This window comes from Aethalodelphis obliquidens, unplaced genomic scaffold, assembly GCF_003676395.1.
Source record: "Aethalodelphis obliquidens isolate GAN/ISIS:26980383/991018 unplaced genomic scaffold, ASM367639v1 scaffold13, whole genome shotgun sequence".
Classification (NCBI taxonomy): domain Eukaryota; kingdom Metazoa; phylum Chordata; class Mammalia; order Artiodactyla; family Delphinidae; genus Aethalodelphis; species Aethalodelphis obliquidens.
This window is the reverse complement of record NW_020837957.1, coordinates 12,326,644-12,332,643: the sequence shown is the minus strand read 5'-3', so window position 1 is coordinate 12,332,643 and position 6,000 is coordinate 12,326,644. Positions and strand designations below refer to the sequence as shown.

General features: G+C 43.9%; 1 protein-coding gene across 1 annotated transcript in view; it reads left to right on the top strand.

Annotated features, from left to right (window-relative positions):
• Positions 1–4,907: 4,907 nt before the first annotated feature.
• Positions 4,908–6,000, top strand: part of SLC44A5 (solute carrier family 44 member 5) — a 159,859-nt gene continuing 158,766 nt past the window's right edge. Inside the window, exon 1 of the mRNA XM_027114094.1 lies at positions 4,908–4,951. The gene's annotated coding sequence lies outside the window, so the exon portion shown is untranslated. The remainder of the gene's footprint in view (positions 4,952–6,000) is intronic.

Below are 6,000 nucleotides of genomic sequence, written 5' to 3'. Positions count from 1 at the left end.
CTTAACTTACTGTCTTTGTGGTCTCCTTTTCTCCTTTGCGGCTGCAGGTTCATAGTTCCTTTTGTTTTTGGTGTCTGCCCTCAGTGCTAAGGTTGGTTCAGTGGGTTGTGTAGGCTTCCTGGTGGAAGGGACTAGTGCCTTTTTTCTAGTGGATGAGGCTAGATCTTGTTTCTGCTGGGCAGGTCCATGTCTGGTGGTGTGTTTTGGGGTGTCCATGACCTTATTATGATCTTAGGCAGCCTCTCTGCTAATGGGTGGGGTTGTCTTCCTATCTTGCTAATACATTGGCATAGGGTGCCCAGCACTGTACCTTGCTGGTCGTTGAGTGGAGCTGGGCCTTGGCATTGAGATGGAGATCTCTGGGAGGTTTCACTGTTTGATATTATGTGTACCTGGGAGGTTTCTGGTGGACCAGTGTCCTGAACTTGGCTCTCCCACCTCAGAGGCATCGCCCTGACCCCTGGGTGGAGCACCAAGAGTCTGTCATCCACACAGCTCAGAATAAAAGGGAGAAAAAGTGAAAGAAAGAGTGAAGTAAAATAAAATAATTTGAAATGAAATACAATAAAGTTATAAAAATAATTGTTAAATTTTTTTTAAGTAATAAAAAGAAAAAGAAAGAAAGAAGAGAGCAACCAAACCAAAAAACAAATCCACCAATTATAACAAGAGCTAAAAAACTGTACTAAAAAAGAAGAGAAATACAAACAAACAAAAAAACGGACAGACAGAACCCTAGGACAAATGGTAAAAGCAAAGCTATACAGACAAAATCACACACAGAAGCATACATGTACACACTCACAAAAAGAGAAAAAGGGGGAAAAAATATATACATATCATTGCTCCCAAAGTCCATGTCCTCAATTTGGGATGATTCGTTGTCTATTCAGGTATTCCACAGATGCAGGGTACATCATGTTGATTGTGGGATTTAATTCACTGCTCCTGAGGCTGCTGGGAGAGATTTCCCTTTCTCTTTTTTCGCTCAGTCCCTGGGGTTCAGCTTTGGATTTGGCCCCGCCTCTGCGTGTAGGTGGCTTGAGGGCGTCTGTTCTTCGCTCAGACAGGACAGGGTTAAAGGAGCAGCTGATTTGGGGGCTCTGGCTCACTCAGGCCCTGGGGAGGGAAAGGTATGGTATGCAGGGTTGAGCCTGTGTTGGGAGAGACCGGTGTGATGTTTCAACAGCCTGAGGCGCCGTTTGTTCTCCCGGGGAAGTTTTCCCTGGGAGTGGCGGGCTGCACAGGCTCCCAGGAGGGCAGGTGTGGATAGTGACCTGTGCTTGCACACAGGCTTCTTGGTGGCGGCAGCAGCAGCAGTTTTAGCGTCTCATGCCCGTCTCTGGGGTCCGCGCTGTTAGCTGCGGCTCGGGCCCGTCTCTGAGGCTCCTTTAAGCTGCAATCTTAATCCCCTCTCCTTGCGCACCAGGAAACAAAGAGGCAAGAAAAAGTCTCTTGCTTCTTCGGTAGCTCCAGACCTTTTCCCGGACTCCCTCCCGGCTAGCCGTGGCGCACTAGCCCCCTTCAGGCTGTGTTCGCGCAGCCAACCCCAGTCCTCTCCCTGGGATCCAACCTCCGAAGCCCGAGCCTCAGCTCCCAGCCCCCATCCGCCCTGGCAGGTGAGCAGACAAGCCTCTTGGGCTGGTAATTGCTGGTCGGCACTGATCCTCTGTGCGGGAGTCTCCGCTTTGCCCTCCACACCCCTGTTGCTGCGCTCTCCTCTGCGGCTCCGAAGCTTCCCCCCTCCGCCACCCGCAGTCTCCGCCTGCGAAGGGGCTTCCTAGTGTGTGGAAACCTTTCCTCCTTCACAGCTCCCTCCCACTGGTGCAGGTCCCATCTCTATTCTTTTGTCTCTGTTTTTTCTTTTGCCCTACCCAGGTATGTGGGGAGTTTCTTGTCTTTTGGGAGGTCTGAGGTCTTCTGCCAGCGTTCAGTAGGTGTTCTGTAGGAGTTGTTCCACGTGTAGATGTATTTCTGGTGTATCTGTGGGGAGGAAGGTGATCTCCACGTCTTACTCTTCTGCCATCTTGAAGCTCCTCCCCTAGACATTCTTTTTTTAAAAAATATTCTTTTCCATTATTGTGTATCCCAGGAGATTGGATATAGTTCCCTGTGCTATACAGTAGGGCCTTAGTGTTTATCCATTCTAAATGTAATAATTTACATCTACCAACCCCAAATTCCCAGTCCATCCCTCTCCCTCCCCACAAGACTTCAGTTTCTGAACTCCAGTTGAACACTGGACTTTCAGTTAGATGTCACTTCAAATTCAAAAAGAGCCAAATCAACCTCATGCTCTTTTTCTTATAACAACTGTATAACCTCTTCCACCTGCTAACATTCCCATCTGTTTTAATAGCATCAACATTTCGTTAAACTGAGATAAAGGCCAGAAGTGACTGAGAATCACAATTTCTAGGTCTGAAATCTCTTTGTTTGGCACCTTTTTTGACTTCTCTCTTTTACACCCTAAGTCTTACCGTTTATCAAGTGCTTTTTTATCTTTTTCATGTAATTCTGTGACTAAGAATGAACATTCATTGGTGGCTTGCTAAGTGCCAGCCACTGTTTTAAGCACTTTTACAGGTATTAATTCATGTAATCCTCATAACATCTTCCTGGCTTAGGTACTATTATCATCCCCATATACAAATATGGAAACTGAGACTCAGAGAAGTGATATGATCTGTCTAGGGTCACTGCTAGTAAGTGATAGAGATCAGGGAGTCTGACTCCAGAGCCATTGCTCCTAACCTGTAAGCCACACGACTGCTCTGTGATGAACCTTGAATCTCTCTTTCCATTACTTGTACCACCATTTGGGTCGTGGCTCACATCACTTTACCTCTATTACTGCAATAGACTCCTGGTTGGTCCCCTTGACTTTGCACTTTGTGATACAACTTATATACGGCCACCAGATTGCTCTTCCTTAATTAAGCCCTGCTTGTACCTTGTCCTTCCTTTGTTCCAAATCCTTCTATGACTCCCTGTGGTCTAGGATATATTAAAAAAACTTACATCCCTGGCTTTTTTGGCTTTCTGTAGTTCTGGTTCCATAGTATCTATTCAGCTTTATGTTTTCCTCCTCCTGTTCCATTATCTATGACTACATTTAGGCTGATCTTTTCACCATTCCTGCAAACATGCTGTTCTTTCCTAACTCTGTGACTTCATACATCTCTAAACTTTATTTGTCCATCTCAAGATATTGTGGCTCTAGGAACCCTTCCTTACTAATCTAAACTGGATGTGACCTTTCCTTCCTTAGAACGTTCCTAACGCTTTCCTTGTAACCCCTCTTACGATATCACATTCTGCCTTATTTGATAACGACTTGTGTTCTTCTCTTATTTCTCTCCCTGCTTCACCACTTTGTTAGCCTGTTGAAGGCAGAGACTGTGTTTCACTAAATCTTGTATCCCCTGCAGTGCTTCTTCTAATGCAGAGCACATAACAGGTGATCAATACATAGTTACTGAACTTAACAGAATTCTAGTTTCACTCACTCAGAATGTTTCTCTTTTCCCTTTCGTTTTGTTCCAGTCTTTCACAAAAATCTCACTTCTTGAATGAAACCCCCTTGACTGCTCTAGTTCTTGATGAAACCTACTTTCTCAGAACTCTTGTAACACTTCAGGCCGATACATATAATTTAGTACTTGATTAATCATTTTATACGGGTATATTCATTGTTCATGTATTACAACACAGGGCCTGATATATGAAGATTCTCAACAAATATTTGTTGAATGAATCAATATGTCGATCTTGCCCCACCAACTGCAAGGTCTCGAAGACAGGGACCATGCTTTATAGATCTTCTGTATCCCCTTAGAGCTCTCAGCATGTAGTAGGTGCTTTATGAATATTTGCTGACTGACTGGCTCTGGTATTTCTGTTGCAAGTCTGTCCTTACCTTCCTGTTGTTCTGCCCTCAGCCTGTGATTACACTGAAGAGGTTTCTGAGTCCTCAGGTCTGATTTCCCCACTGAGAACAGGCTGAGTCAGGTTGCTGACACACAGGCCTCTTTTTGCCAGTCCCTTTTGATTCTGTCTTTAAATCAGAACTAGGCCTTCCTATAGGGACAAATCCCTAGAGGAAGAGAGCAGGAGTCCTTAGGCTGGGGAAGAAGAGTCGGGGATTGAGAATTGCAAAACATAAAACTTTGGCCAGAAATAATTCTACAGAACTTGTTACTGGGCCTACCCAGTACATGTGAGGGAAAGGCCATTCTGTGTCTACTTTGTACTGTTTAAAGACAAGGGAAATATATGGCAATCATGATGCAAGAGTAAATGACTAGGGCCCACCTTCAAATGGCATGAAGTCTGCCAGTAGATCTAAAAAAAAAAAAACAAAAATAACATTTGTATAATATAATAATGATTTGTATATACCATATAGCCAACATGGCAGAGACCAACAGTGACTAGTTTTCCAACTTCTCGAAGGAAAGTCTCATCTACTGAGAGGAAAGGGAGAACCGGGATAAGCAGACATCTCTATTATACTGTGCACCTCACAAATACACAGCAATACTTGGGAATGGCAGATGGTAGAATGTGCTTTTACAGACTGGAAAGGCTTCAAGTTTTGCTCTCCTGGCTACAGTCTATAATGTTGCTGCTCAGAACTGTGGGAGATATGTACACAGTGTGTCTAAGAATTATGGTCCTTAACAGCTCTTCCCAGACTTGCTTCTAGCTGGAGAGAGGGAAAATGATTGACAGCTGTATCCAAGGCATACTGATGTTTCACTGGACCAAAGAATGAGTTCAACACTGCACTGAGCAGTGGACTAGCTAAGATATAAATTTTTCCTTTATTAATATTTTATATGTATTTATTTGCCATTTCGTTGGCTTATATGCTTAGCAGGTTCTTTGTTTTAAATGCAGGTGATCCAAGGATACATGACCCACATTTCAAGGGGCCCGTTGTCAACAGGTAAGCAATTCTTTTCTCTGGAATGTATTTTTTAACCAACACAGAAAGCTTATTTTTTGGTATCATTTTCCGGTCAATGGAGAATTGTGTCTACTGTGAGGGAGAAATGACTTATTTTTAGCCTAAATGTCACCTAATTTATACAGGGTACAGGTAATAAATCTTTCCATGAGTCATAAATATCCTGTCCTGTTCAGCAAATGAACTGCCTTAATTTATGACTGAAGGGTTTGTTATTTCTGATAAAGAGAAGCCAAAAATGCTTTATAAGATTTAACCCCTTTGTGGAGAAGTAAACACATTCCAGTAGCTGTCTTATGCACCCGTTTACTCTGATTCACCACTGCAAGTGCAGAGTTGCTATGCCAACTTCTTCCACACAGGGTATTTGTGCTACTCAGCCTCCCAAAGCAGAGAGCTTTCTGAGAGGCAAACATTCACCAATTCATCACGTATGCTTTAGGATATTTTAAAATGCTCTAGGGAAGTGTGTACTTGTCTTAACTGGTGCTTCTCCTGCAAGGTTTCATAGCGTTTAAAAAGTATCCAATAGGGGCTTCCCTGGTGGTGCAGTGGTTGAGAGTCCGCCTGCCGATGCGGGGGATGAGGGTTCGTGCCCCGGTCCGGGAGGATCCCACATGCCGCGGAGCGGCTGGAGCCCGCGCATCCGGGGCCTGTGCTCCGCAACGGGAGAGGCCACAGCAGTGGGAGGCCCGCGTACCACAAAAAAGAGAAAAAAAAAAAGTATCCAATAATTCATAGGCCTCTTTTATTATTATATTGTACCTTCTATTCCCAGGCTTCCTGCTAATCAAAAAGAGGTTTGCAGGGTAGAATGGCTAAAAATGAGGAGAAGATTAAGCTGTACGTAGCTGTTTTTCCACTTAGCATTGACTTTAATTTCTGGCAGTTGCATGTCATAATAAACTGTGTTGTGAAATAGTGATCAACACGCTTATTTGCACTTGCCAGCCATCAGCATGTGTATTAGCATTACTGTTATGTCTCTATAATATCCCAGCTTTAAACAAATGTGTATCTAGTTTATT